Below are 6,513 nucleotides of genomic sequence, written 5' to 3' on the forward strand. Positions count from 1 at the left end.
AAATATACATATTACAATGAGCAATGCATTTCCTCATTTATAAAATGTTTTGTTTGTCCATATCTATGTGAATTTATCTCTGGTAATTGTGTTGATTTTTTTTTCAAAATCCAAAACAAGCATGTTATGTTCATTTCTGGTGCATATCTGTCCCTATATTAAGGAGTATGGGTAAGTACCCTGTGATAGATTGGTGACCATTCCAAGTCAGTTCTGCCATGTACCCAACACTGTTGCAATGAGTTAATCTCCCCATGACCCTGAAGTGGATTATTATTGTAATGGATTGCTTACTATTTCTAGAACTGCTTGCTTTAGCCACACCATGTGCAGTGCTTTGACTGTGGAACATTTGTTCTTTTTAAAAGCTATGAAGCACCTGGCGCTGAAGCTGCCTTTTCAATATGAAATGTCAACTTAAGGCTGGGACATGCTTAATGCTACGTGACACATATGCTTGTGGATGCTACTGCTATGCAAGCAATGTACTGTCTATATTTGTGCACGTACTTCATGTAAATCTCAAGAATTCCACCTGGTGGTAATGAAAGACATCATTATGGTGAGAAAACAATGTCCTGTTGTAAATTAGGGGAAGAAAGATGTTGAAGCTAAAAATTCTTTGCATTCTGATGCCGCTGCAAAGGTGCAAAAAAAGATGACAACAGCAACACAGAAGATGACATGTGAGATCTTTAAATGTATTGCATCATTACGATAGGGAATATGTGATGCATGTATTGCTTATGTGAGAAATAGATGAAGAAAAGCACCACTAATATATTTCATACTGTTTTATCTTGCAACGGCTGAACCCCCACTTTTTTTTCTCTGTCATTTTTTTCTTCTGCATAAACGTGTCTGTCTCAGATTTGCTCCCATTTCATCTTGCATCACTTACTTTCAAAGAGCTGGCGATTTGATGCCAGCTGTTCTGACAGTCATGTTTATCACTATGGAGATGTTGATGGTAAACAACGTTGCAGACGTTATGTACTAAAACTTGAGCACACACGTCACCCACATTTTTGTTTGTACTGCAACTCGCATACACATCGTGTTCTCAGAAGATGTGTCAAAAAATCGTGGCAGCCATGATACATGGGCGGAAGCATTCTGAGTGTGACATATAAACCTGACCTTATATTCCGGAATACTCAACAATTATATTATTACTGACTAATGCAAGAGTCAGCACCATTGCATACCTTTCCCTTTGAGTGGTCAGCTGTTCCAGTGACCTCTGCTGACTCCTTGCATGTACACACAGTCTCTTAAAAATGGTGGGGTGAGTTTCTCACCTCCTGCAGTCATGCAGCTAGTGATGCCGGAGGGATGTTGAGTGCTGCGTTGTCAGTCAGTGCAACAGGACTTTTAGACACTGCACTTATAGGCAGGTGAACTTCCTAGTGTGGAGCTGCACAAGTCTCTTTGCTGTCTTTATTCCTGAACTAAAAATGCAGTTATTATTCCTGTTCTGAATGTCAGCTTCGAGACTCTCCATCAATAGCTTAAAAGGGCGTAGCAAATCTATTGTTGGATCTGTATGCATTCTGAGTTGGATCATAGGTCTTCACCGTGTCCCATTCCTGACAACTCCTGACATCAATGTTGCAGTCAATGGTGCTTGCCAATGCCGACCCAATTTCATGTTTTCATGAAGATCAGAGATAGTAATATTTCTGACAGAATGGAAGCTTATGGTGATTGTGCTTTTGGACTGAAGACCCACCTCTCCCTCTCATTCATTGGTCAAATCAAAAGTGTAATTTAACAATATTTTTGCAAAAAATGCTTGTGGTTAACACTTTTTGAGCTGGATGACTTGACCAGTGTGTCTGAAAGTCAATTGCCAGTTAATGGCAGAACATTAAAAAGCACTTGTGGAACTTTATCTTACATGCTTCATTATTTTTCCATTCCTTTGTTTACTTACTGCATGTTGTAAGATCAGCTTGTCCTTTTCACATATCACCTGAGCCATTAATGCTGTGTGTCCTTGTGGAAAAGTAAGTTTATTCCAGATTTTAGAGTTCTTACTGGGAGTGGTGTGACACTGGAAGGATAGATGGATAGAATAATTAAACACGTACTAAAGATATTTTAATGTTCCTTAAAAGTTTTGAAGAATCGGCATTGTAAGCTTACAGATGGCTTAACGTCTATTACAGAGCTGATAGTGTGGCGATTGGGTATTTGAAGAAAGAAAAGGAAGGACAGGAATTGGAGGTTAGTACATTTGAAAGAGACAGTACTTCTGTACTAAAGCATTTCATCGAAGGTCGCACATGGCGCAGCAAGCATCTCAGACATGAACAATCACTGCTCCACCGTGTTTAATATATGATTTAACTCTTATCATCATGAAAATGATATCACATATACATCTCAGTATTTTAATTATTCTGATAGCTGTAATATCACGAATGTAATGGATTCTGTGTCCTGTCGGACGAAGAGAAAGCTGGTTTAAGAAACACGTAGTGATTCACACACATAGAGCACATAGAAGATCAAATACAAAACAAAGCATTTAACTTGCTACTTTAGTTACAATGGGATTTGAGAAACTAATAAATTAAACAATTTTAAGATGAAGTTTATGATGTTCTACTTTAATGATAAAATAAACTATGTGATTAAAGTGGAAATTTTGAGATTAAAGTTGACATTTCGTGCTTTTTTCCCACCGTGTGCCTATTTTTTTTTCTCTGTACCCTAATAAGCTTTCATATGACACTCAGCCAGTGGGCTACGCCTTTTCGCAGCGACTTTGATATGTGACAACTTCTTTTTTATTTCGGGCACTGTGCGACTTTGTTAACTTGAGCTTTCAAAATTTCTCCGACATGCTATGCCACTCAATCAACTTCCTTTTGTTGTTTATACCACTGTTTAAACCAACAAATAGTACGTTTTTCCTTGTCTCCACTTGGTATTCGCTGAAATTCTTATATTTTCCCCCCGTGCTTTTCCCATAAGACTGATCTTAATGGCTATTTATATCGATATGCATATTCAAAGAGGCGTAATTCTGGGAGGAGTTGGGGTGGGACAGCAGGTGCGTGCAATAGCGTTACTTTTCACGCCTTTATGTAGCGGAAGAATGTGGAAGTTTGTGAATGCACAGATTCCTGCATCTGGAATTTTTTGTGCGTAAGCACATTTCGGCTTTTGTGCTTGCATCATGTTATAGTGCGAATTCTATGCATGCTGTTATGCATGAGGCCCCTGGTCATGTCTTCTGCCTTTTGTACTTTATCACATCCGCATTTCCTGCACCAGCCTGCCGTACTGAGGCCAGCCCTCACTTACATTGTGGATTATACAACACAAACTGCATGATTCTATTCTATCAAAAACATTATCTGTGCTCTCCATTAAGACATTTAATTAAAGCTTTTTCTTGGCCATCACTACAAATCACTATTTAAATATGGAACATCAGCTCATACTGCTGGAGATTTAGTGCTGATGTCATCCACGTCCAATGCAACATTCAGCACAATTACAATACTTAAAAAATGCTGGCACAATATTTTGAATTAAGGTGCTCATCATAAAATAAAATGCATAATTATTTCCTAGGTAGTAAAGATGTATTTTAAAGCTTTCTTTTAAAAGATGCTGTAAAATTTTGAAAATATGTTTTTCCATTATCTGCATTATAATAATAATCAAACACTGCTTTTGTATTTTCAATACATTGCTTATCTCCTGAAGTGACCAATGCAAAATCTGCTTTGACTAAAATTTAAGTAGCCTTTATTATGTATTACACCTTTAATCAGTCCATTTTAAAAGTGGCACACATAGAGAACAAATGACAAAAAGTTGACTAACTCACAGAATACAAAGAGTATTCTTGATTAAATATACTATGCAGTTTTTGTAATAAAGGAAGAGGGAGAATTTTAAAGGATAAGTTTGGTATTTTTAAAGTTAAGGTTGAACTTATTTTTCATAATTATGTTAACCAGTTATTCACCATAGAATGAACCCTCGCATTGTTTGGTGAAGTTGTATTTTATAAATTAAAAAAAATTTCTTAATCAGTAGCTAACTTTTACAGCCTACAGGCCACCAGAGGAATCAGAATACCAAAGCCTTAAACTTACTAAACAAGATGACTTTGAAGCTGTAAAAGTTATGGTTTCAGAAAACAAGGCTCCTATTTTGAGATATGCTATAAATATTTAATTTTTGTTACAGATTCATTCTATCCTGAGGGAGCAATACATCGACTCTTATGTTCGTTATAAGTGGCATGGCTGTCTTGATGTAAACAAAATCCCATGTAAAGGCTGTTACGACACAAATTGGAAGAACTGAGGAGTAAAATTTCATGAGTAGAAGTTTAGCACAATAATGCATTTCGGCTAAAATTGTTTGGAAATGTGAATACTTGGTATCTAAAAACAAAATAAAAACATTTTCGGCTCCCTTTCAGTAATCCCAGTGCTCTGGAGTGATTAATTGTAGTCCTTAAAAATATTTGGAAAATTGATCTACAACTTTGTGGCAATTATTTTCCAAGGATGGCAGCTTACAACCTAAAAAAAGGATATTCTTGAATTCCCTTTATTCTTTAGAGCTCTGTTTTTTAATGTTTGATTCTGGGTTTTTTTCCAGTATTTTATTCTGTTTACTGCCAATGTGTTTGTGCTCTGGCTCAACCTGGAACTTTACCATGGTTTAAATTTATTCACTGTGGATTTAATATTTTTATTGTTTATTAAGTTTCCATTTTTTTTAAATAAAATGTTTTTCTTTGATCTTGCTTTAATTATTTAATCTATACTAATAAAAGGCAAAGCCCTCACTCACTAACTCACTCACTCACTCACTCACTCACTCACTCACTGACTCACTCACTCACTCACTCACTCACTCACTCACTCACTCATCACTAATTCTCCAACTTCCCGTGTGGGTGGAAGGCTGAAATTTGGCAGGTTCATTCCTTACAGCTTCCTTACAAAAGTTGGGCAGGTTTTATATCGAAATTCTACGCGTAATGGTCATAACTGGAAGCAGTTTTCTCCATTTACTGTAATGGAGATGAGCTTCAACGCCGTGGGGGCGGAGTTTCGTGTGACATCATCACGCCTCCCACGTAATCACGCAGTCCATAGAAAACCAGGAAGACCTAAAAAAAGCGCTGAAGAAAACATGCATTATATAATTGAGAAGGCAGCGAAACAATAAGAAGCAGCGAAAGTGACATATACAACCATATTCATGACTTCTGCTACTTCGGAAACAAAGCACGATGTAAACCTACACTTTAAATTAAGTTCATAGACAGGCTGCCGCTGGCGTTTGTAATTTAGTGCCTGCCCATATAAGGCCGTCCGTCAGCGGCAATCCAATAGCAAACTCCCACTAAATATTCACGGGTTAAGGACTGTGCTTATGCAGAGGAAGATGAGATGGTCAGGGTGGTGTTTGGTACAAACTCAGCTTAAACTGCGAGAGAAAGTTTTAAGTGCCAGGACTAAGGTAACATTAAATACAGCCATGGACATAGCACGAGATGGCACCAGCACAGCTGGGAAACTTCGATGCATGTACACCGAGCGGCTCACGTGAACTGACGCAGTGCACAGATAAAAAGCAACAGTTCCAAAGAGCTGAACAAAACCGAATTACACAATTGAAAAGGCAGCAAAAATATGAAGCGCCTGATACATACAAGCATATTCATAAATCCAAAACAAAGCACACGTTGGAAAAAGTCAATGTCCCGCTAAAGGAAGACAGTGTAAAAAACGTGCATGCAGTGTGTCAGGTCTCAGATAAAGAAGAAGACGAGCTGTTTATTGATGCAGTAAGAAACGAATCGATGAATGAAACCTGTCATCTTTACAACGATTGACAAACACGGAATGTAACTTGAACACAACACATCCTACAAATATGAACCTGATTGAAAGAAATAATGATAATCAAATCCTTGATGACAGCAACACTCAGTAACACTCACAAAACAAATACTGTATATTGACAGTCATGTTACGTTATTTTTAAAATGTTCCCTTTTCTTTTCATAGCTTTTTTAACACACTACTTCTCGATGCGCTGGTATATATATATATATATATATATGTATATATATATAACCCGATCTACATACTCGAATAATGGATACTTTATTCGCCATCAATGATTGTTTTGGTAAAGCCATACTCAGTGTATTCATTAGATGAACGGTAAAAAAGTAAGAGCGAGGGAAGGATGACTTATTGAGGCATGCAGGCTGTAGTGCGCGTCAACTCTATCTGAATTGCGTAATCACATTTGAAAAAATATATCTTTTCAAGTTCTATTTAGTCCATATGTGTCAAACTCAAGGGTCGGGCCACATCCGCCCGGCGTAATTATATCCGCCCGCGAGATCATTTTATATACTGTATTATTGTTATTAAAGCCCGGTATATGAAGCGCTGGTAACACAATAAACTACAGATCCCATAATGCAGCGCTTCAGCTGCCTTGCCAACACTTACCGAG

Source organism: Polypterus senegalus, chromosome 4 (assembly GCF_016835505.1).
Source record: "Polypterus senegalus isolate Bchr_013 chromosome 4, ASM1683550v1, whole genome shotgun sequence".
In the NCBI taxonomy this organism is placed as follows: Eukaryota; Metazoa; Chordata; class Cladistia; order Polypteriformes; family Polypteridae; genus Polypterus; species Polypterus senegalus.